General features: G+C 42.8%; 1 protein-coding gene across 2 annotated transcripts in view; it reads left to right on the top strand.

Moving 5' to 3' along the window:
- Nucleotides 1-2,427: 2,427 nt before the first annotated feature.
- LOC129814007 (oxysterol-binding protein-related protein 1) overlaps nucleotides 2,428-22,839 on the top strand; it is a 45,678-nt gene continuing 25,266 nt past the window's right edge. For both annotated transcript variants that reach the window (XM_055866735.1, XM_055866736.1), the window contains exon 1: nucleotides 2,428-2,735. The gene's annotated coding sequence lies outside the window, so the exon portion shown is untranslated. The remainder of the gene's footprint in view (nucleotides 2,736-22,839) is intronic.

The following is a 22,839-nucleotide window of genomic DNA, read 5'->3' on the forward strand; positions in this document are numbered from 1 at the left end:
TTGAAATATACTGTACAATCTTGAACAGAATGGAATTATTTTATACCTACTATAGAATTACTATATTTGGGAACTGATGTTTAGTGTTTCTGAAACTTCTGAAAACTGACATTGAAATGTAGTGATGCTGTGTTTGACCCTCACAGAGTGACAGTTTTCTGGGATGGCATTCCTATTGGGTGGTCATTCAAAATGGAGTTCTATTCTGGTATCCAAGACAGTGAGTCTTTAAGCTACTTCCACCCTTACTCTCCTCTCCCTCCTTCCCTATTGGATACACAGCAACCCGCTCCTCTTTTCCCCTGAAGAGCCTGAGGCAGTGCAGGGATATCTTTGTGTGTTTGTTTCCAAAGATGATGCAGTGGCTGGTGTCCGGAAGCGAGGCTCCAAGGTTCTGATGAAAGCTCACTGCAGAGTAGATAGGCACCAGGGCACTGTGTTCTCCATGCTCTACCACACATTAAGATGTGGACAGCACAACAGACAATTAGTTAACCTTTCACGGTTATGTACAGGCCTACCCTCCTCCATTCTTGCAATGCATATCTGTCACATTATGTTGACATTAGAAAAACCTACTGTCATATCTTTAATGTCTATTGTTTTTATGTCCGTCACTCTTAGGTTTTATGTCATTCATGTTCCTCTCCAGGTTAAAGCATGGGACTAGTGCTTCTTCAGCCTCCAGTGCTTTGATCTTTGGTCTCCATCACTTTAAGGTGTCATCCAAGATGGATCCAGAGGCTATAAGAAAAGGGGACTAGTTCTCCTAGTATAGATTACTTCATAGTTTACAACACATAGGCCTAGTTCTGTGAAGTGTTTTTATTTGTGCTTGTATGTACATGTGTACAGAGATGGTTGGATGCCCTGGAGGAGCATGTGGCCAACAGCAGCTGTCACTCTACCCAGGAGCAGACAGATGAGGGGGATGAAGATGGATATTGGCGACCTCTGTCGTGGTAATTTCCTGTATTACTAAATGATGAGAGTTTACAAACCACACACAAGTCAGAGTTATATTTTAAATTCCATCTTTAATTATATGAGCTTCACCATAGCTCTTTTGACTCTCAGATCAATTCAGTGTCTATAAATGAATTCTCTGAGAGTGCTTACAAAACAATTCTTAGTATCTTTTATAGCCAAGATACACCCCTCTCAACTCACATGACGAACCACAGATCTTAGGAACTTCACAAAGGGCCTTTTACTTGAAAGAAGAGTATCCCATAGCCAGATAGCATTAGCTGTACATTATCGTTCAGTTTGGTCTCTTAGACGAGGTTCTACTTCTCGTTCTTGGTACTTCATAGTACCAAAACATTACCTCATCCAATGGCATATATCAATTGTCAATTCTAGATACCCTCATCTCAAATACAACCCCTCTTCTCCCCACTCCTGGAGAAGCTCACTAAGGGGAGTGAACCTCTAGGTCATATACTATGAGAGATAAGTTCAACATCAGAGGGGTGGTATAATGGTTCCAGACACTGCCATACTCCTCCCCCCAATGGGAAAATGAGGGTATGACTGGAGTACAGACATAGTGGAGCCCTTCACATGGTTTCACAGATATATTCACCTATGAAAGACAATGTTCAAACCTGACTTCTCCCTTTCTGATATTCTGCCTATTACCAGACATGTAAAAGACAAGCCTGACCTCTCCCCTCTCTGGGCCCCAAGTGACTTTTCCCTAGAGAGAGAAAGGAAAATGCAACTGCCAACAGTATAGTCCAAAAGAAGACATTCTAATGACAAGTATAAAGTAAATAAAACATCTTATTTATCTATGTTACCTAACTAATTCTGATTCAGCTACGACACCTCACAGACTCCCTCCAGGTCAGATGAAGTCAACACCAGCGGTTCCCAAATATTTCCGCTCCGGAGCCCACCAAATCACTATCAAAAGCTCTTGATCTAAAATAAACACTAAAACATTTTGCAGACCACCTGTACTGCGGACCACAGTTTGAAACCACTAGTCTACACGCACAAACCCAGACCGGAACTCAAACCAACACAGATTCCGACTTTTTCAGGGCTAGCCAATCACAGAGTTCCATTGTTACCTTATTTTTAATATTCTACTCCAGAAAAGTGACAGTTGGTTTCAGTTAGCCTTGCTTGTGTGAACACAAGCTAAGCTAGCCCAGGCCCATTCAGTTGTATTGATGCTTACACAATTGTTTACAAGTGGGCTGTGTTCTTATTGGCTCATGCATTCATGGTGAATGTGTTATAGAAGCCTCAAGCCCCTCCCCCTGCTGTGACTGGCCAGTAGCTGTGTGTGACAAGGGAGGGGTAGTGAATTGGCAGGGGCTGATGGCTGTGTATGTATAGAAGGGAGGGTTTGTGTGTGTGTGTGTGTGCACCTGTCCTAGCGGCCGTGCCCTTGGGACATCAGTAGAACAGAGTGGTAATCACTAGCGAGCCTGTAGCAAGGACACAGCCGAGCAAGATCCGCTTTTATGCTGAGCTCTGCACTCTGCTTGCAGATCAGTGCAGGCACACACACACGCTCTTGCTTAAGGGAAACGCTAGGCATTTGGAGTCGGAACTGTTGCACGTGCTTATTAACACTCAGGTAGAGACACATGCTTTCACACACACACACAAACACACACATGCGTGCGTTCACAGAGGCAGGGACACTTCTACCACCCAGCAGAGCATCCCGAGGACAGGAGAAGGAAAAGTGACAGCAGCACCCTCTATCCACTCAGGTACAGACAAACATCCTCCCTTTGTTTTTCATTGTCTTCTGAACTACTATGGGTCTATTTGCATTAGGCTGCTCTTTATAATCTGTGCTTGTTTCATTCTGAGGCTAAGTACTTGAAGGTTGTTCAGGTGAGTGTTTCTTAAATGTATTTACTTTACCTTTTATTTAAACAGGGAGTCACCATTGAGACCAGGGTAGGGTCTCTTTTGCAATGTACATAGATAATTAAAAACAGGCATTTTACATTCAGAACAAGTCATCTTAACTGCTCTGATGGTGAAGTGTGCCATTGAGTGTGCATGAAGCGGGTTTTGCATAGTGTTCAGTGAATTTACAACTTTTATCTGGTAATATGCATTTTATGACATTGGGTTTTATTGCAGTGTACTCTGTCATGTTGTTAGAGCATTATAAGAGGTACCTGACGAAGAGCTGAAACTGTTTGTTTTGGGGAAAAATTGAAAGAGTAGAGAATTAGTAGAGGATTTAGCAATACATTTTACATACAGTAAGGACAAGCTGTGCTCACAGTGCTGCTGTATTTAGTGAACTTGGACTTCAACATCTGGTGCTATGACATTTCCGGAGGGAAGGTTGTATGACAATAGAGTCCCTCTGCAATACAGAAAGAGCAAGGCTGAAGTCCTGGTTTGAATGTAGTAAGTCACTGATGATATGGCTGCAATAATCAGCCAGTATTTCAGCAACTTCATGGTAAGAAACCTACACTACTTGCCACCTTTCCAACAAGTCAATTTTTCCCATTTGTGCCCTGCTAGAGCATCCCCGGTCAACTGTAAGTACTGTTATTGTTAAGTGGAAACGTCTAGGAGCAAATATGGCTCAACCGCGAACTGGTAGGCCATACAAGCTCACAGAATTGGACCGCCAAGTGCTGAAGCGCATAGTGCGTCTGTCCTCGGTTGCAACACTCACTACTGAGTTCCAAACTGCCTCTGGAAGCAACGTCAGCACAATACCTATTCGTCGAGAGCTTCATGAAATGGGTTTCCATAGCAGAGCAGCCACACACACGCCTAAGATCACCATGCGCAATGCCAATTGTCGGCTGGAGTGGTGTAAAGCTCGCAGCCATTGGACTCTGGAGCAGTGGAAACGTGCTCTCTAGTGTGATGAATCACGCGTCAGCATCTGGCAGTCCGACGGACGAATCTAGGTTTGGCGGATGCCATGAGAACGCTACCTGCCCCAATGCATATTGCCAACTGTAAAGTTTGGTGGAGGAGGAATAATGTCTCGGGCTGTTTTTTTTATGGTTCGGGCTAAGTCTCTTGGTTCCAGTGAAGGGAAATCTTAGCACTGCAGCATACAATAACATTCTAGATGATTCTGTGCTTCCAAGTTTGCCGAAGGCCCTTTCCGGTTTCAGCATGTCAATGCCCCCATGCACAAAGCGAGGTCCATACAGAAATGGTTTGTCAAGATCGGTGTGGAAGACTTTGACTGGCCTGCACAGAGCCCTGACCTCAACCCCCTCAAACACCTTTGGGATGAATTGGAAATCTGGCTGCGTACAGGTCTAATTGGCCAACATCAGTCCCCGACCTCACTAATGCTCTTGTGGCTGAATGGAAGCAAGTACCCGCAGCAATGTTCCAACATCTAGTGGAAAGCCTTTCCAGAAGAGTGGAGGCGGTGGTATAGTAGCAAAGGGGCGACCAAATCCATATTAATACCCATGATTTTGGAATGAGCTGTTCGACAAGCATTTGGCCATGTAGTGTATGCTTGGAAAAGTTTGTATTTCCTTCTCACCTTTTCGGATTTAAAAAAGACAGTTTTGAGCTGGCATTCAAATGACTCCACAGTGGTTGGATACATTGCCTTCTGCTTGCTGGTCCTGGGCTAGTGCTGTCTGATAGCGCTCAGAATATCTAGCAGCATTCTAGAAGATTCTATCCATAGTAAGCAATGCAAAGTGAGTGTCATAAACAAGGCTCACTGGCCAGACAGTCAACAGGATTGGTTGCTTGGACAACGGATCACCGAGATGTCTGAACAAGCACAACGATGTGTGTCGGCTCCATCTGAGTTGGATGTGTGAGATCAGACTAATGGGATTAAGACACCTAGCAGAGTGTCCAGGAGGGAGAGATGGACAGTATTAACACTAATCCATCTCCATCCCTCTGTTCCTATCACGGCACAGCTCTCATACTGTTTCTACTGCTGCAGCTTCTGCCTAAATAGCCATTCTTGGCCTGTTGATGATGATAATAATTTGATTGGTGCTTATATTTGTCATATTTCTACAAGTGTGTATTATATACACGTGTGAATTGGAAATGTGTTTTTTGCATATCCCAAAGTGCCCTAAGTGTTTCCTGACTGTATCTGACCAAGGAAAACTCAGGGCCACAGTCATGTAATACTGGTGGAGCCGGTAGTTTTTCCGGACTGCTTAACTGATCAGGAAAAACTCCTGACCCCATGTCATGTTGAACTGGTATGGCCAGAAGATTTTCCTGACAAAGGAAACATTATGATCAACATCCAAAGTAACATTGAGCTCATGTTGTTGGGTTTGTTGTGATTTGTTGTTGCGTTATGGGCAGCTTTTAGTTCTCACAGATGTGTGATATGAAGATGATGTGAGTCATTTGGGGGTTTAGCTGCAGTTACAGTCGTCCCCCCAGTGGGTGAATATTCCCTGACCCAGATCATTCATTATATCCAGATTTGGACTATTAGCAAAGAAGTCAAAATGATTTCTCTCAGGCAGGGGGAGAGAGCGTGTGATTGGCCTTTGAATTGTGGATGTCTCATTTGTCTTTGTTTTTCCTGCTTTGTTTTCCTATGTAGGCGGTGCAGAAACTCCTTAAAGTGGAGTCTGATGCCCACATACACAAACTTCTGTGCAACTGTCTCAGCAACATCTTTGACACTTACCCACACCTAAGTCACAACAAAAACACTGGCTCCATGTTATGTTTTTTTTTTACATCTGTAGAAACAAAAACAACTGCTGTCACTTGGTTTTTGTCACCAGTATCAGTGGTTTTGTTTGAGACTTCTAAAGTCATTCACGTACAGTATGTCCACAAAACAGGATGACAGCCGCCTCCAACCCCTCAGGGAACAGCATCACAGACAGATGCCAGGCAGCCATAACCCCTCGTCTCCTCAATGAGTCACCCTACCCTGTCTTTCATCTCTCACCAGGGGAGATGGTGACCTGAGCCCAGGTCTGTGCCCTGCTCTCCGCACTGACCTCTCTCAGCGGGCCAGCTCACTGCACGGGACCTGAAGATGAACCTAAACACTTCCTGTCTCTTTTACAGTCTGAATTTTGTCGCTGGGATCACAGCATGTAGAACCAGGCTGTATTCGGAGGTCAAATGTTCAGATATGTTAAAAATACAGTTGAAGTCAGAAGTTTACATACACTTAGGTTGGAGTCATTAAATATGTTTTTTAACCACTATACAAATGTCTTGTTAACAAACTATAGTTTTGGCAAGTCGGTTAGGACATCTACTTTGTGCATGACAAGTAATTTTTCCAACAATTGTTTACAGAAAGATTATTTCACTTAATTCACTCTATCACAATTCCAGTGGGTCAGAAGTTTAAATACACTAGGTTGACTGTGCCTTTAAACAGCTTGGAAAATTCCAGAAAATTATGTCATGGCTTTAGAAGCTTCTGATAGGCTAATTGACATAATTTGAGTCAATTGGAGGTGTACCTATGGATGTATTTCAAGGCCTACCTTCAAATTGAGTGCCTCTTTGCTTGACATTATGGGAAAATCAAAAGAAATCAGCCAAGACCTCAGTTTTTTTTAGTTTTTTTAAACCTCCACAATTCTGGTTCATCTTGAGAGCAATTTCCAAATGTCTTAAGGTGCCGCGTTAATCTGTACAAACAATAGTACGCAAGTTTAAACACCGTGGGACCACGCAGCGGTCATACCGCTCAGGAAGGAGATGTGTTCTGTCACCTAGAGATGAATGTACTTTGGTGCGAAAAGTGCAAATCAATCCCAGAACAACAGCAAAGGACCTTTGAAGATGCTGGAGGAAACGGGTACAAAAATATCTTTATCCACAGTTAAACAAGTCCTATATCGACATAACCTGATAGGCCGCTCAGCAAGGAAGAAGCCACTGCTCCAAAAACGCCATAGAAAAGCCAGACTACGGTTTGCAACTGCACGTGGGGACAAAGATTGTATTTTTTGGAGAAATGTCCTCTGGTCTGATGAAACAACAATTGAACTGTTTGGCCATAATGACCATCGTTATGTTTGGAGGCAAAAGGGGGATGGTTGCAAGTCGAACAGCACCATCCCAACCATGAAGCACGGGGGTGGCAGCATCATGTTGTGGGGGTTGCTTTGCTGCAGGATGGATAGGTGCACTTCACAAAATAGATGGCATTATGAGGCAGGAAAATTATGTGGATATATTGAAGCAACATCTCAAGACATCAGTCAGGAAGTTAAAGCATGGTCGCAAATGGTTCTTCCAAATGGACAATGACCCAAGCATTCTTCCAAAGTTGTGGCAAAATGGCTTAAGGACAACAAAGTCAAGGTATTGGAGTGGCCATCACAAAGCCCTGACCTCAATCCCATAGAACATTTGTGGGCAGAACTGAAAACGTGTGTGCGAGCAAGGAGGCCTACAAACCTGACTCAGTCACCAGCTCTGTCAGGAGGAATGGGCCAAAATTCACCCAACTTATTGTGGGAAGCTTGTGGAAGGCTACCTGAAACGTTTGACCCACGTTAAACAATTTTGAAGGCAATGCTACCAAATACTAATTGAGTGCATGTAAACTTCTGACCCACTGGGAATGTGATGAAAGAAATAAAAGCTGAAATAAATCATTCTCTCTACTATTATTCTGACATTTCACATTCTTAAAATAAAGTGGTGATCCTAACTGACTTAAAACAGGGATTTTTTACTAGGATTAAATGTCAGGAATTGTGAAACTGAGTTTAAATGTATTTGGCTAAGGTGTATGTAAACATTTACATTTAAGTCATTTAGCAGACGCTCTTATCCAGAGCGACTTACAAATTGGAAAGTTCATACATATTCATCCTGGTCCCCCCGTGGGAATTGAACCCTGGTCCCCCTGTGGGAATTGAACCCACAACCCTGGCGTTGCAAGCGCCATGCTCTACCAACTGAGCCACATGGGCTCAGTAAACCTCCGACTTCAACTGTATAATAAATAGAGATGACTTGATTAGAATGTTCAGTAACATTGCACTCTACTAAACAGGCCCCAGGACCTTTTGTTGTTGTTTCCATGTTTAGTTAATTCTACTCCATTATGTAAATATGTTTAGTTAAATGCACAATTGGGAGGGTAGTGAAGAGACGAAACCGCTTAGTGCAAAATAACCCCATTTAGATGTATCATGGATGTCAACACTGTACAGTAGTGTATCTAGTATTCAATAGGAACCGTTTGAATCAGAATCTCTTTCCTCTCTAGCGTGAAAACAAAGTTAAACCTTGCAGCTTCAGGGTCCCGGGCAGCGAGACTGGGAGCTGTGATTCTCCGAGGCTTTCGAAACAACCACAGAGCCTCAGCGGAGCTTAAAATAGCGCTGTGTGTGCTGAGGCGAGAGGCTGGAGGGATGGGATAGGGGGAGGAGAGGAGAGGAGGGTAAGAGAGAAAGAAAGCACTGGGGCACGTTACACAACAAAGTATTCCCGGATGGTTCTCCAGAGCCAAGCTACCGCTTCAGATGGTCTTGTGAGCCTTGGCTCGGGCTCCTGCTGCAACGTGAGCTCAATTAGTTTCTGTAGCTACATAGATGAGCAAGACTACTTTCTTCTGAGTAGAGTGAGTTTAGTGTTTACAAGTGCTTGTTTTATTTCACAGGCAGAGTGAGAATGAATATACTATTTGTAAGGATGTTCCATCTGGTGGATATAAAAGGCAGCATATGTTATGCTAATCAAAATGGCAGTTTCTCATCATTTATGTCATAGAATTAAATCTAGAATGTTCTACTGTTGATATTCCTTGATCTAAGTTGAAAATGGAGAGGGGTAGATGTGGGGGGAAAAGCATCTTTCAGCATTAAACAACTGGCCTTGGTCAATAGAGAGGCTCATTTCTAATTGAAATATCTGATATTTTCCATTATTTATGCTACATCTAAGCAAATCCCCTTCCAGAGCATACGGACTGGAACTAACCCTCCTTCTCGCTACAGTACCAACTCTCCTTAACCTCCATTGAGATCTCTAGAGGATGTCTTTTTAGCTGATGTGAATGTGTTGACAGGCCTACTGCACTGTAACTTGTATGGGGAGGGGGGGGGGGGGGGAGACTAAATGGACTGTTTCTGACACTATGGTGCCAGACAGCAGAATCAAAGGCATCTATTCAGCAGAATGTCAAAGGCATCTATTTATAGTATGGATATAATTCACCCGCATTTCTTAAAAGAAATTGATGTTCCACCCTTCAGAAAGTGAGTCCCAATTCTCCACCCCCAACGTGTGAACTTGCCCACTCCCATTTGGGAGGACACAGCCATTCTACATTCAAACTAGACTTTTTGTAAGTCTGACACAAGGAATGGGTTTGACAAAAATGAATCCTGTTGTATTGAGTTCAGGATTCAATTCTGATGTGGTTTCAGGTATTGTATATAAAATGTGTTTACCTGGCCTTTTACCTTGTTTGATGTGTTGTTCCATCAAAGGATGGATGGAAAGTAAGGATCCTATCTGTTTTTTTAGCATCCCACCTGCCAATCTGATCATGTATTGATCACAAATAGAGCTCTTTTTGAAGCAGCTCAGCACAACCTGTGTTAGCATATTGATTCACAGGAGTCTTCCTCATCTCTCTGACCTCAGCCGCAGCACTGGAGCCGGCTGGGGTAATTAACATTGGGCTAGACTCCAATTAGAGCCATAGAGAACAGATGGAGTGTATATTATGATAATTGTCTGATCTATCGTCTGGGTTAGAAGGGATGGAGAATGTTTTTGTATGAATCAGCACCTACTCTTGTGAACTTACAAGGCAATTACTTTGAGTTGTCAGTTTACCATCTACCTATGTAAGTGTCCTGACATTTTAAGAAACAATCTGAGGACTTCAACATTCTATCAGAGTCACTGCACCCTCCAGTGACTCTTCTGGTATTGAAGGGGTTTTGTTTATCATCCTCTGTATTGAAGTATTCTGTCTTGGAATTGCTATCTGGCCTCTGGGTTTAAAGTGGTTATTTTTCCTCCTTGTTATGTTCAAGAGCCATGATATATAATATTCACTAATCCTTTACGTCATCATATAGAATAGATAACAAGTATCCTCTCACTCTGTCCCCCTACCTCTCAGGTAGCTATGACCTAGTGGTTATTAAACACCACTGATTACAGGATGAGTTGTACATTAGTGTTTTGCTGAGGTTGTGGTATTGCTTGTCCACATGCCCTTTTGACTGTGACGACAACAAGCTCAACAATGTGTGCATTGTACCACAATAAGTCATACAGTAACACACCAAGGTGAATGTCAGACAGCCACAATAGGTTGTAATAAAGGAAACATCACCTATTATTAGAATCTGCCCCTCGGGGAGGGAGTATGTGTGTGTGTGTGTACATGATTGTGTGTAGGCTACGTGCGCAGTGTAATGTGAAACAGTCCTTCAGGCAGGATAATTTAAGTTTTTTTTTTCTTCTTTTTCTCATAACTTTAATTGAAGATGGTGGCCGCTCTCGCTATCTAAGATTTACAGCCTGATTTACGGGCTCCAGTTTCTGATGGAGACTTATCAGCTGAGGCTGTTTGCCTGTCATCCTTTCCCATGGTGACTTTGGCATCTTTTCACTCTGTGGAGACTTGGCTCACTTTGTTTTCGTCTTCAGTTACTGTGCTTTCTTTACTCATGGAATTCAATCAACTTCTCCCCTCAGTAGGGAAAGTATTTTAGACAAAGTATTTATTTATTTACCATAGTAGTTATTTTCTCTGGAAACGCATCAAAGGAGAAACTGTATTAATGTAACTCGAAGTAGGTTGACTTTCTTTCCAGCGGTCTCTTGAGTGGTCAAAGCCCGGGTTCTGACTTATGCTGTTGCTTGGTAAGTGTTGTTTTGTCATAGTGCCTTTTACTACTGTCCTCCTGTTAGTGGAGGATCCATAACAGCAGCATCAGACAGGGGGGAATGGCCAGCAACCGAGCTCAGGTTGCCCAGGAAAGACACTTGATCCTGGCCCACATTGCTCTCTGAGATGGGGGTGTTTGGTTCCGAGTGGAGGAAACTGGATCTGTAGGACGGGGTTTAGAACAATGACCTGCCTACCCGTCAGGAGCAGCTTCAACTACAAACTCTACAGAGGGAGTGATCAATAACACACAAACACATCTTTCACTGTTTATCAGATCGATTAAAACAAATGTCAAATTAATGTTGTGTGGGATAGTGTTTGTAATGGCATGCTGTGCCATGTCTCGTCTAAAGTGCCAATGTGTGTGTGAAGTTGGAACAGGAAGTAGAGAAGAACAAGCTACTGTCAGAGGCTCTCCAGACATTAGCTACAGAGCACCAGGAAGTAGACCAGCAGTCCCTATGTAAAGCCACACTATACACACTCACAGAGGATGACTTCTATGATGCCCTGTCAGGTCAGTCAAATCCAACTGGTCTTCATTAAACACTTGGGATGCATCCCAAACGGCCTCCTATTCCCTATATAGTGCGCTACTTTTGACCAAAGCCTAATGGGTAGAGCACTAGAAGTACACTATATAGGGAATAGGGGCAGTATAAGTTCTCCAACATCTGATATTTTCATTCAGAGTATTCAGATTTTTAATTGCAGGCTATTCTGTTTTTCTTTGACCTCTAACTGTTGTTGACTCGGATCATTTCTGAAAGACCTCTATACAAAACGATCTATTAACGCTTCTGGAGTACACAGCCAGTTTATAGTTTCAACGTTTCTTTGCGCAGGATACAGCAGGTGTAAAACAGTACAGTGAAATGCTTATTTACAAGCTCTTTCCCAACAATGCAGTTCTCAATATTCAGTATCAAGGTGAGAGGAAATAATATAAAGTACTAATATAAAGTAAGAAAACACACGAAGTACGAAAAGAAAAAGTAAATAAGTGCCAGTACCATAATTACAATGTGCAGGGGGTACTGTATATGTATACAGGTAAAATGGATACATATTAATGGTAATATTAATCAATATAGCAGCAGCGTGAGTGGGTTTGAATAAATAATGGGCTGACTATCGTGGCTCTGCAGCAATTAACTATAAAGCTGAGTTGAGTCCTTCTGTCTGAATTGTTCATTGAAACTACCTGGCTCCCTAACCATAGCTCGTCCCCACTTGTCAGAAGTGAAAACAACTTCCCCTGTGGAGTTGTTCCTGTGTTGAAGAATAGGCTGGATCCTATATAAACGCATTGTTTATTTTTATCAGCAGCACAGACACCTTTAGGCTCCAGCAACACACATTTCTCCAGCAGACAGTAGGCTCTGGGGCTGAGGAAGATTTTACTCTTTGTTTTGTCCTTTATACTGTAACTGGTTGGCAGTATTCTTTGGCAAAGAGTTAATTATTGTGTTGTATGATTTTCTGCTGACTGTCATAGCAATGGGTAGCCTATCCTTCAGATGGTCCTCGTAAACACACATTTTCACCATCTTTGATTGTGCAATATCATAAAACCTCAATTGTATATGGATAGCTCATGACTATAGGGAGCTCTATCAGATGAGAACATCACACAAAGAGCAAGTTGAAGTTAAGAGCAACTTTAGAGTATGTGTCTCGGAACATAATTCACCACACATGCTAAAGCGCCCACAGCATGGTCCATTGCCCCAGAAGGTCCACAGGGCACCTCAGCCACCCCAGCCTCCCTCCACATCTTCCTGTCTAATGACCAATCCCAGTGATGCATTGCACGGCTGGTTACCCAACCTGCTACACTGGCTAATTGTCTCCATGTTGGGCTCAAATAATTGCCCTTAGAACTAGTGTCACAGAGAAGTAACAACCTCAAAATGGCCTCTGCTAATGAATCCCAAGGCTGAGTCAGCTAGCTGTTGCTTCTTCTTAAGGCTGAAATATTATCCCTTATTGAAAAGATATGTAAGAATTTAACAAGATTCTTATGTTCTACCTGGAACTTGTAAGTAATACATATGGCAACAAATACACATACAAGATTCATAGAAGAGTCCTGTAATATGACTTAAATGGGTGGATGACATTTAGACATAACTGAAATGTTGCACGTATTGTATATAAAAAACATACAAGAGACATGTAACCTAATCGTTCTAAGGTCTCTCATACATGGGACATACACATTTCTAGCAACTTAGATCATAGTAATAGCAAGCTGTTGCAGGTGACATTTTAAGCTAAAAGCCAATTTATGCTTGTTCCAAAAATGCGATTCCGCTCCAAGTGTGACGCAATTGCGGAGCCTCCGGAGGGTTGCGGAGGTCAAATTGAGCTCCGTACCGCATCACCATGCACCTCCCAAGTGTTCTAACAATGCTGAGGGCTCCATATACTGTAGCTCTGAATTGACACGATTGGTTGACAGTAGGTGGGGGCGGGAGGTCCTGTATAAACACAAACTCACTTCCTTGACAACTTACTTCACAACAGCTCTGCTCCATGAAGCGCAAGAATTATGAATGCCCTGAGTTCTGCAGAGGCCGTATCACTGTAAATGGTGTACGGCCACTGCAGTTGTCGGATTGACCGTGCAGAACCTTTAAGCCATCTAATGTCTCACATACATGTGTCATGCACATTTCAAAGCACTTTCATACCACTGTCTGATGTCATTGACGCATGCAATGTTTCTTATTGAAGAAAGAAGCAAGTAGTGCCCAGCAAGGTAACGTGTCTAAATAACTATCGCCCGTAGCACACATCTGTAGCCATTAAATGCTTTGAAAGGCTGGCCATGTCTCACATCAACACCATCATCCCACATACCCTGGGCCCACTCCAATTCAAATACCACCCCAACAGATCCACAGATGAGGCAATCTCTAATACACTCCGCACTGCCCTCTCCCACCTGGACAAGAGGAACACCTATGTGAGAATGTTGTTCATTGACTATAGCTTAACGTTCAACACCATAGTGACCTCCAAGCTCATTACTAAGCTCGGGACCGAACACCTCCCTCTGCAACTGGATCCTGCACTTCCTGACAGGCCGTCCCCAGGTGGTGAGGATAGGCAGCAACATCCGCCACACTGACCGTCATCACGGGGGCCCCTCAGGGTTGCGTGCTTACTTATCTCATGTACTCCCTGTTCACCCACAACTGCGTGGCCACGCACGACTCCAACACCATCATCAAGTTTGCTGACGACGACAGTGTTTGGCCTGATCATGACGACGATGAGACAGCCTATAGAGAGGTGGTCAGTGGCCTGGCAGTGTGGTTCCAGGACAACAACCTTTCCCTCAATGTCAGGACAACAACCTCTCCCTCAATGTCAGCAAGACAAAGGAGCTGATCGTGGACTACTGGGCATGCCCCCATCCACATCGACGGGGCTGTAGTGGAGCTTCAATTTCCTCAGTGTCCACATCACTAAGGAATTATCATGGTCCACACACACCAACACAGTTGTGACAAAGGCACAACAACTCCTCTTCCACTTCAGGAGGCTGAAAATATTTGGCATGGGCCCTCAGATTCTCAAAGTTCTACAGCTGCACCATTGAGAGCATCTTGACTGGCTGCATCACTGCTTGGTATGTCAACTGCTTGGCATCCGACCGCAAGGCGCTACAGAGGGTAATGCATATGGCCCAGTACATCACTGGGGCCGAGCTCCCTGCCATCCAGGACCAATATACCAGGCGGTGTCAGAGGAAGGCCCTAAAAATGGTCAAATACTCCAGCCACCAAAGTCATAGACTGTTCTCTACCGTACGGCAATCGGTACCGATGCACTAAGTCTGGAACCAACAGGACTCTGAACAGCTTCTACCCCTAAGCCATAAGACTGCCAAATAGTTAGTCTGGGTAGGTTAACTAATTAACTATCTGCATTGACCCCTTTTTGCACTAACCTGTTTGATTCATCACATACGCTGCTGCTACTGTTTATTATCTATCCTGTTGCCTATTCACTTTATAATAAGCTATATGTACATACTGTATCTACCTCGTACCCCTGCAAATCGACTCGGTACTGGTAGGCCGTGTATAAAGCCAATATATCGTTACTCATTGTGTATTTATTCCTTGTGTTATTTTTCTATTATTTCTCCTTTTTTTCTCTGCATTGTTGGAAAGGGTCCGTAAGTAAGCATTTCACTTTTAGACTAGACCTGTTGTTAACGAAGCATGTGTCAAATACATTTGATTTGATTTTGATAACCAGAGGAAATGGAATTGTTATCTACAGTAATTACTCTATGCTTGGCCTTTATGTGAACTACCAATGCTTGAGTACTGAATTAGATATAGCACTCTGTAGTGGCTAGCTCCAGCACTGTGTACAGTGCATTCGGAAAGTATTAAGACCCCGTCCCCTTTTTCCACATTGTGTTACGTTGCAGCCTTATTCTAAAATGTATTTAAATATTTTTATTCCTCGGTATGTACCCCATAATGACGAAGCGAAAACTTTTTTTTGTGTGCAAACAAACAAACAGAAATACAAAATTTACATAAGAATATAGACCATTTGCCTTGAGACTAGAAATTGAGCTCCATTGCATCCTGTTTCTCTTGATCATCCTTGAGTTGTTTCTACAACTAGATTTGGAAAGGCACACACCTGTCTGTATAAGATCCAACAGTTGACAGTGCATGTCAGAGCAAAAACCAAGCCATGAGGTTGAATGAATTGTCCATAGAGCTCCGAGACAGGATTGTGTCGAGGCACAGATCTGGGGGAATGTACCAAAAAATGTCTGAAACATTGAAGGTACCCAAGAACACAGTAGGTGCCATCATTCTTAAATGGAAGAAGTTTGGAACCACCAAGGCTCTTCCTAGAGCTGGTTGCCAAGTCAAACTGAGCAATCGGGGGAGAAGGGCCTTGGTCAGGTAGGTGACCAAGAACCTACTGGTCACGCTGACAGAGCTCCAGAGTTCCTCTGTGGAGATGGGATCAGGCCTTTATGGTAGAGTGGCCAGACAGCAGCACTCCTCAGTAAAATGGACATCACAGCCTGCTTGGAGTTTGCAAAATGGCATCTCTAAAGGACTCTCAGACCATGAGAAACAATATTCTCTGGTCTGATGAAACCAAGATTCAATCAAGTTTATTTTATATAGCCCTTCGTACATCAGCTAATATCTCGAAGTGCTGTACAGAAACCCAGCCTAAAACCCCAAACAGTAAGCAATGCAGGTGTAGAAGCAGATTGAACTCTTTTGTCTGAATACCAAGCATCACGTCTGGAGGAAACCTGGCACCATGCCTACGGTGAAGCATGGTGGTGGCACCATCATGCTGTGGGGATGTTTTTAAGCGGCAGCGACTGGGAGACTAGTCTGGATTGAGGGAAAGATGAACGAAGCAAAGTACAGAGAGATCCTTGATGAAACCCTGCTCCAGAGCACTCAGGTTCTCAGACTGGGGCCAAGGTTCACCTTCCAACAGGACAACAACCCTAAGCACACAGCCAAGACAACGCAGGAGTGGCTTCGGGACAAATTTCTGTATGTCCTTGAGTGGCCCAGCCAGAGCACAGACTTGAACCCGATCGAACATCTCTGGAGTGACCTGAAAATAGCTGTGCAGCAACACTCCCCATCCAACCTGACAGAGCTTGAGAGGATCTGCAGAGAAGAATGAGAAACTCCCCAAATACAGGTGTGCCAAGCTTGTAGCGTCATACCTGTGACTAATTATTTTCTTGTTTTCCTTAAGACGTCGGTGGGCGGAGCTGTTAGGGTCATCAGCAATCGGGTGTGTCCCGGGGATAAACACACCATTCCCCCATACATCAAGGAGACTCTCCACGCAGACACACTGTTGTTTTTTTTGTTGTGGCATTTTAGGGCTTCTTTGTTTGTTTGTTTGTTTGTTTGTTTTTGGCACCACTCAACACCCCTCATTATCAGCATCTTTGCACACATCCACTCACTTACACTACTGACTACGCACACTATTGTTACTTGTATATTGGTTACTTATATATTATTGTTATTTCTTTATCTCTGCGTTGTCACCCTCTTTGTTACGGGTTAAGAGCCTGTTCGTAACAAGTGAGGCCTCGTCCGTGATATAAGGTTGGTTCATAGACATTTTGGCATATAGTATTTTGTTGCATTATGATGGGTTAATGCTAATTGGGATGCGCTTTGGTTGGTATTCACTGCCTAGTCTTATTTTTATTTAACTTTTATTTAAACAGGGAGTCCCATTGAGATTAAAATCTCTTTTACCAGAGCCCTGTACACATGACAATAAAAACAAAATATTAAAACAACATACACGTGTATAAAACAATACAACAAAATTAAAAATAATAGACATTTAATAAAAGCAATCACATTCAACTACATAGAGGTGCCAAATCAATAATTTAAACTGCCTGAGAAACACCTGCACATCTTAACTGCAGTGAACTTTGCAGATTGTTCCACAAATTAGGGACATAAAAACTAAACGCAGATTTTCCCAAATCTGTGGAGACTAGAGGGATCTCTAGTGTTATCCATTCCTGTGAATGGGATTGGTAACTTGTGATTTTTATCTTAATTAATGACGTTACATATAGAGGGAGTTTCTGTAAGATTGCTTGATAAATAAATAAGAGAATGCAGCTTTCTTCTAACAGACAGAGAGGTCCATCCCACATTTTTGTACAAAAATTATCCCCGGTGATAAAACGTTTTGCTGAATGCTAGACTGCGTGCAAGGGTTTTAAAACAGGTTGCTGCATTCTTGTAAACAATATCACCAAATTCCAATACAGGGAGAAGCTTTGTTCAAACAATTTTTCTCCTATTTTTAATACTAAGGCTGAATTTTATTTCGATATAACAAAAACAATCTTGAATCTTAGCTTCTTAGACAGATTCTTTATATGCGTTACGAAGGACAACTTGTCATCAATCCAGACACCCAGGTACTTATACTGAGAAAGAAGCTCAATTTGGGCTCCATTTATAGAGCAAATATGCAGGTCCTCAGGGTCAACATTTTGTGACTTAGAGAACAGCATGAGCTTGGTTTTCCTTGTATTTAACACTAGTTTTTAAGATCTGAAAGTGATTTCTATATTGAATCAAAGTCATGCTGAAGTTCACAAATGGCCTGCTGCACTGGGGTGGCACAGGAATACAAAACTGCATAGAGATGAATGTTACAAGTATTAACAGTGTTTCCTATGTCATTAATATACGAAGTAAACAATAATGGACCCAAAATCGAACCCTGAGGAACACCTTTTTGAATCTCAAGAATTTCAGATTTAACCCCATCTATTAAGATGGCCTGAGTTCTGTTGCTAAGATAATTCTGAAACCATAAACAGGCTGTATATCTCAGGCCTAATCTTGATAATTTCTTCAGCAATACAGAATGATCACGTGTCGAACGCCTTTGACAGGTCAATGAACAAGGCAGCACAGCTCTTTTTAGCATCCAAGGCATTGACAAGATCATTAACAACTCGCGTTCGTTGGTGTGGTAGTACTATGCCCAGGCCTAAACCCTGATTTGGTTTATATTAAGAAAACAATTATCAGATAAAAAGGAACAAAGTTGTACAAGGATTCACAAATCTTAGCTAAACATGGTACTGTAGTCTTGAAATGGGGCGATAGTTGTCAAGATCATTTGTATCCCCACCCTTATGGAGTGGCAGCACATATGTGGATTTCCATGCTGTTGGAATACTTCCTGATTAAAAAAGTGGGCTACCGAGCCAGCAATAAGGGGTGCTGCACACTTAAGCAGACCAGGCTCCAAATGATCAGCCCCTGTATGTTTTTTTTGTCTGTTAACAAAGCATACAGGACTTCTTTATCAGTGAATTTTCTGAAAAGAAAACTCCTGACCAGCATTTTCCCCATCTACATCCAAACTACTCTTTTCAAGAGCTGGCTTTGAAATACATTCAAATATAAAGCCTGCAGAGATAAAACTGGTGATTTAAATGCATTAATGATATCAATTTGTTCAGTGATAGGGCCAGAATCTAAATTCATTTATTAGGGGAGAGAAAAGGAGACACAACCCTTCAGTGATTTAACAGCTTTCCAGAATTTCGCTGGGTTCCCTGTACATTCAGATAATGTATTAACATAATTTGATGTTGCTTTTTGAACTAGTTTTACACACAGAATTCTCAAATTGCCTAAAACACTGCCAGTCTGGGCTCAAGCCTTTTTTAAAGGGAGCATGTTTATCTACATTACAATTAAAAACATTTGTGAAGTGGTTAGATGCAATACAATCAAAGTCACCAAAATAAAGGTCACAAAAAAAGGCCTGTTCATTGATTTTTTTTAAATGCCTCTTGTTGATAAGACAAGGTTTGGATCGAGGCATCCGTATATCCCTGACACATACAATGGGACAGTGGTCACTAATATCTAAAGCAAATAGCCCACTCAAAGCATATTTCTCTGGAGTATTTTTAAATATGAGGTCAATCAAAGTCGATTTCGTAGGGTCCTTTAAGTTTGGATGAGTGGGTTTTGTAATCAGCAGGGTCAAATTTAAATTAGTACAAAAATCATTTAAACAGTCAGCATCCTGCGTTCCCCATGCAAGATTAAAATCTCCGGCGATCAACACCTCTGGGTTAATAAAAATGGCAAATAAATCAGTGAGTTTGTTTAGTAAACACTTCTTGGCGGAGGGTGGACGATACATTCCTATAACTGTTTGAGTTTGAACCCAACTGAAGACTTAAAGCTAACAATTCAATTTGTTAAGGACTGGAGGTAGCCTTTAAGGGAGACGGAAAGAATATTCCTTGTGTAAATGGCAACACTACCACCTTTGCCTTTCCTTTCAGCCCTAAACACATTGTAACCATCCATAGAAACCTCAGAGTCCAGGGTTTTATCAGTCAATCAGGTTTCAGATACAATAAAATAATCAGGGTCTGCCTGAGAGGCCCAGATCTTGGCATGATCCATTTTAGGAAATCAACTACGAATATTAAGATGTAAAAATGTCAAACCTTTTCTGCATTTAAAATCATACGGAGTTTCAATACAAGTCGGATTACTTTGAAATTTCATAACAACAGGAGACTCAAAGATCGGATTATACCTATTAGGAAAATTAAACAAATTAGGAATAGAAATTACATTTCTCCGGTTAGCACTATTTGGAATGTCACCATTTTCAGATACAACACGTTGAACTCTCATAGAGACCAAAGAGGGGATGGTAAAAACTGACTTCCAGTTGAAGTCGGAAGTTTACATACACCTTAGCCAAATACATTTAAACTCAGTTTTTCACAATTCCTGACATTTAATCCTAGTAAAAATTCCCTGTTTTAGGTCAGTTAGGATTACCACTTAATTTTAAGAATGTCACCAGGCAGTGATGCAACCGGTCATGATGCTCTCGATGTTGCAGCTGTAGAACCTTTTGAGGATCTCAGGACCCATGCCAAATCTTTTTAGCTTCCTGAGGGGGAATAGGCTTTGTCATGCCCTCTTCATGACTTTCTTGGTGTGTTTGGACCATTCTAGTTTGTTGTTGATGTGGACACCAAGGAACTTGAAGCTCTCAACCTGCTCCACTACAGCCCTGTCGATGAGAATGGGGTCGTGCTCGGTCCTCCTTTTCCTGTAGTCCACAATCATCTCCTTTGTCTTGGTTACATTGAGGGATAGGTTGTTATTCTGGCACCACCCGGCCAGGTCTCTGACCTCCTCCCTATAGGCTGTCTCGTCGTTGTCTGTGATCAGGCCTACCACTGTTTTGTCGTCTGCAAACTAATGATGGTGTTGGAGTCGTGCCTGGCCATGCAGTCATGGGTGAACAGGGAGTACAGGAGGGGACTGAGCACACACCCCTGGGGAGCTCCAGTGTTGAGGATCAGCGTGGCAGCGTGGCGTGGATGTGTTGCTACCTACCCTCACTACCTGGGGGCGGCCCGTCAGGAAGTCCAGGATCCAGTTGCAGAGGGAGGTGTTTACTTCCAAGGGTCCTTTGCTTAGTGATGAGCTTTGAGGGTACTCTGGTGTTGAATGCTGCGCTGTAGTCAATGAATAGCATTCTCAAATAAGTTTCCCTTTTGTCCAGGTGGGAAAGGGCAGTGTGGAATGCAGTAGAGATTGCATCATCTGTGGATCTGTTTGGGCGGTATGCAAATTGGAGTGGGTCTAGGGTTTCTGGGATAATGGTGTTGATATGAGCCATTACCAACCTTTCAAAGCACTCCATGGCTACGGACGTGAGTGCTACGGGTCTGTAGTCATTTAGGAAGGTTGCCTTTGTGTTCTTGGGCACAGTGGTGGTCTGCTTGAAACATGTTTACAGACTCAATCAGGGACATGTTGAAAATGTCAGTGAAGACACCTGCCAGTTGGTCAGCACATGCCCGGACACATGTCCTGGTAATCCGTCTGGCCCCGCAGCCTTGTGTATGTTGACCTGTTTAAAGGTCTTACTCACATCGGCTACGCAGAGCGTGATCACACAGTCGCCCGGAACAGCTGATGCTCTCATGCATGCCTCAGTGTTGCTTGCCTTGAAGCGAGCATAGAAGTGATTTAGCTCGTCTGGTTGGCTCGTGTCACTGGCAGCTTGCGGCTGTGCTTCACTTTGTAGTGTGTAATAGTTTGCAAGCCCTCAAATAGTATTTGGTAGCATTGCCTTTAAATTGTTTAACTTGGGTCAAATGTTTCAGGTAGCCTTCCACAAGCTTCCCACATTAAGTTGGGTGAATTTTGGCCCATTCCTCCTGACAGAGCTGGTGTAACTGAGTCAGGTTTGTAGGCCTCCTTGCTCGCACACGCTTTTTCAGTTCTGCCCACACATTTTCTATAGGATTGAGGGCAAGGCTTTGTGATGGCCACTCCAATACCTTGACTTTGTTGTCCTTCAGCCATTTTGCAAAGAGGCACTGACTTTGAAGGTAGGCCTTGAAATACATCCACAGGTCCACCTCCAATTGACTCAAATGATGTCAATTAGCCAATGATGTCAATCAGAAGCTTCTAAAGCCATCTAAAGCCATTTTGCCACAACTTTGGAAGAATGCTTGGGGTCATTGGAAGAATTCTTCCATTTGGAAGAACCATTTGCGACCAAGCTTTAACTTCCTGACTGATGTCATGAGATGTTGCTTCAATATATCCATATCATTTTCCAAACCTCATGATGCCATCTGTTTTGTGAAGTGCACCAGTCCCTCCTGCAGCAAAGCACCCCCTCAACATGTTGCTGCCACCCCCATGCCTCACGGTTGGGATGGTATTCTTCGGCTTGCAAGCCCCCCCTTTCTTCCTCCAAACATAACAATGGTCATTATGGCCAAAAAGTTCTATATTTGTTTCATCAGACCAGAGGACATTTCTCCAAAAAGTACGATCTTTGTCCCAACGTGCAGTTGCAAACCGTAGTCTGGCTTTTTTATGGCAGTTTTGGAGCAGTGGCTTCATCCTTGCTGAGCGACCTTTCAGGTTATGTCAATAGAGGACTCGTTTTACTGTGGATATAGATACTTTTGTACCCATTTCCTCCAGCATCTTTGTTGTTCTGGGATGGATTTGCACTTTTCGCACCAAAGTACGTTCATCTCTAGGAGACAGAACGCGTCTCCTTCCTGAGCGGTATGACGGCTGCATGATCCCATGGTGTTTATACTTGCTTACTATTGTTTGTACAGATGAACATAGTACATTCAGGCATTTGGAAATTGCTCCCAAGGATGAACCAGACTTGTGGAGGTCTACAAAAAACAAATCTGAGTTCTTGGCTGATTTCTTTGGATTTTCCCATAATGTCAAGCAAAGAGGCACTGAATTTGAAGGTAGGCCTTGAAATACATCCACAGGTGCACCTCCAATTGACTCAAATGATATCAATTTGCCTATCAGAAGCTTCTGAAGCCATGACATCATTTTCTCTAATTTTCCAAGCTGTTTAAAGGCACAGTC

Source organism: Salvelinus fontinalis, chromosome 17, assembly GCF_029448725.1.
Source record: "Salvelinus fontinalis isolate EN_2023a chromosome 17, ASM2944872v1, whole genome shotgun sequence".
NCBI lineage: Eukaryota > Metazoa > Chordata > Actinopteri > Salmoniformes > Salmonidae > Salvelinus > Salvelinus fontinalis.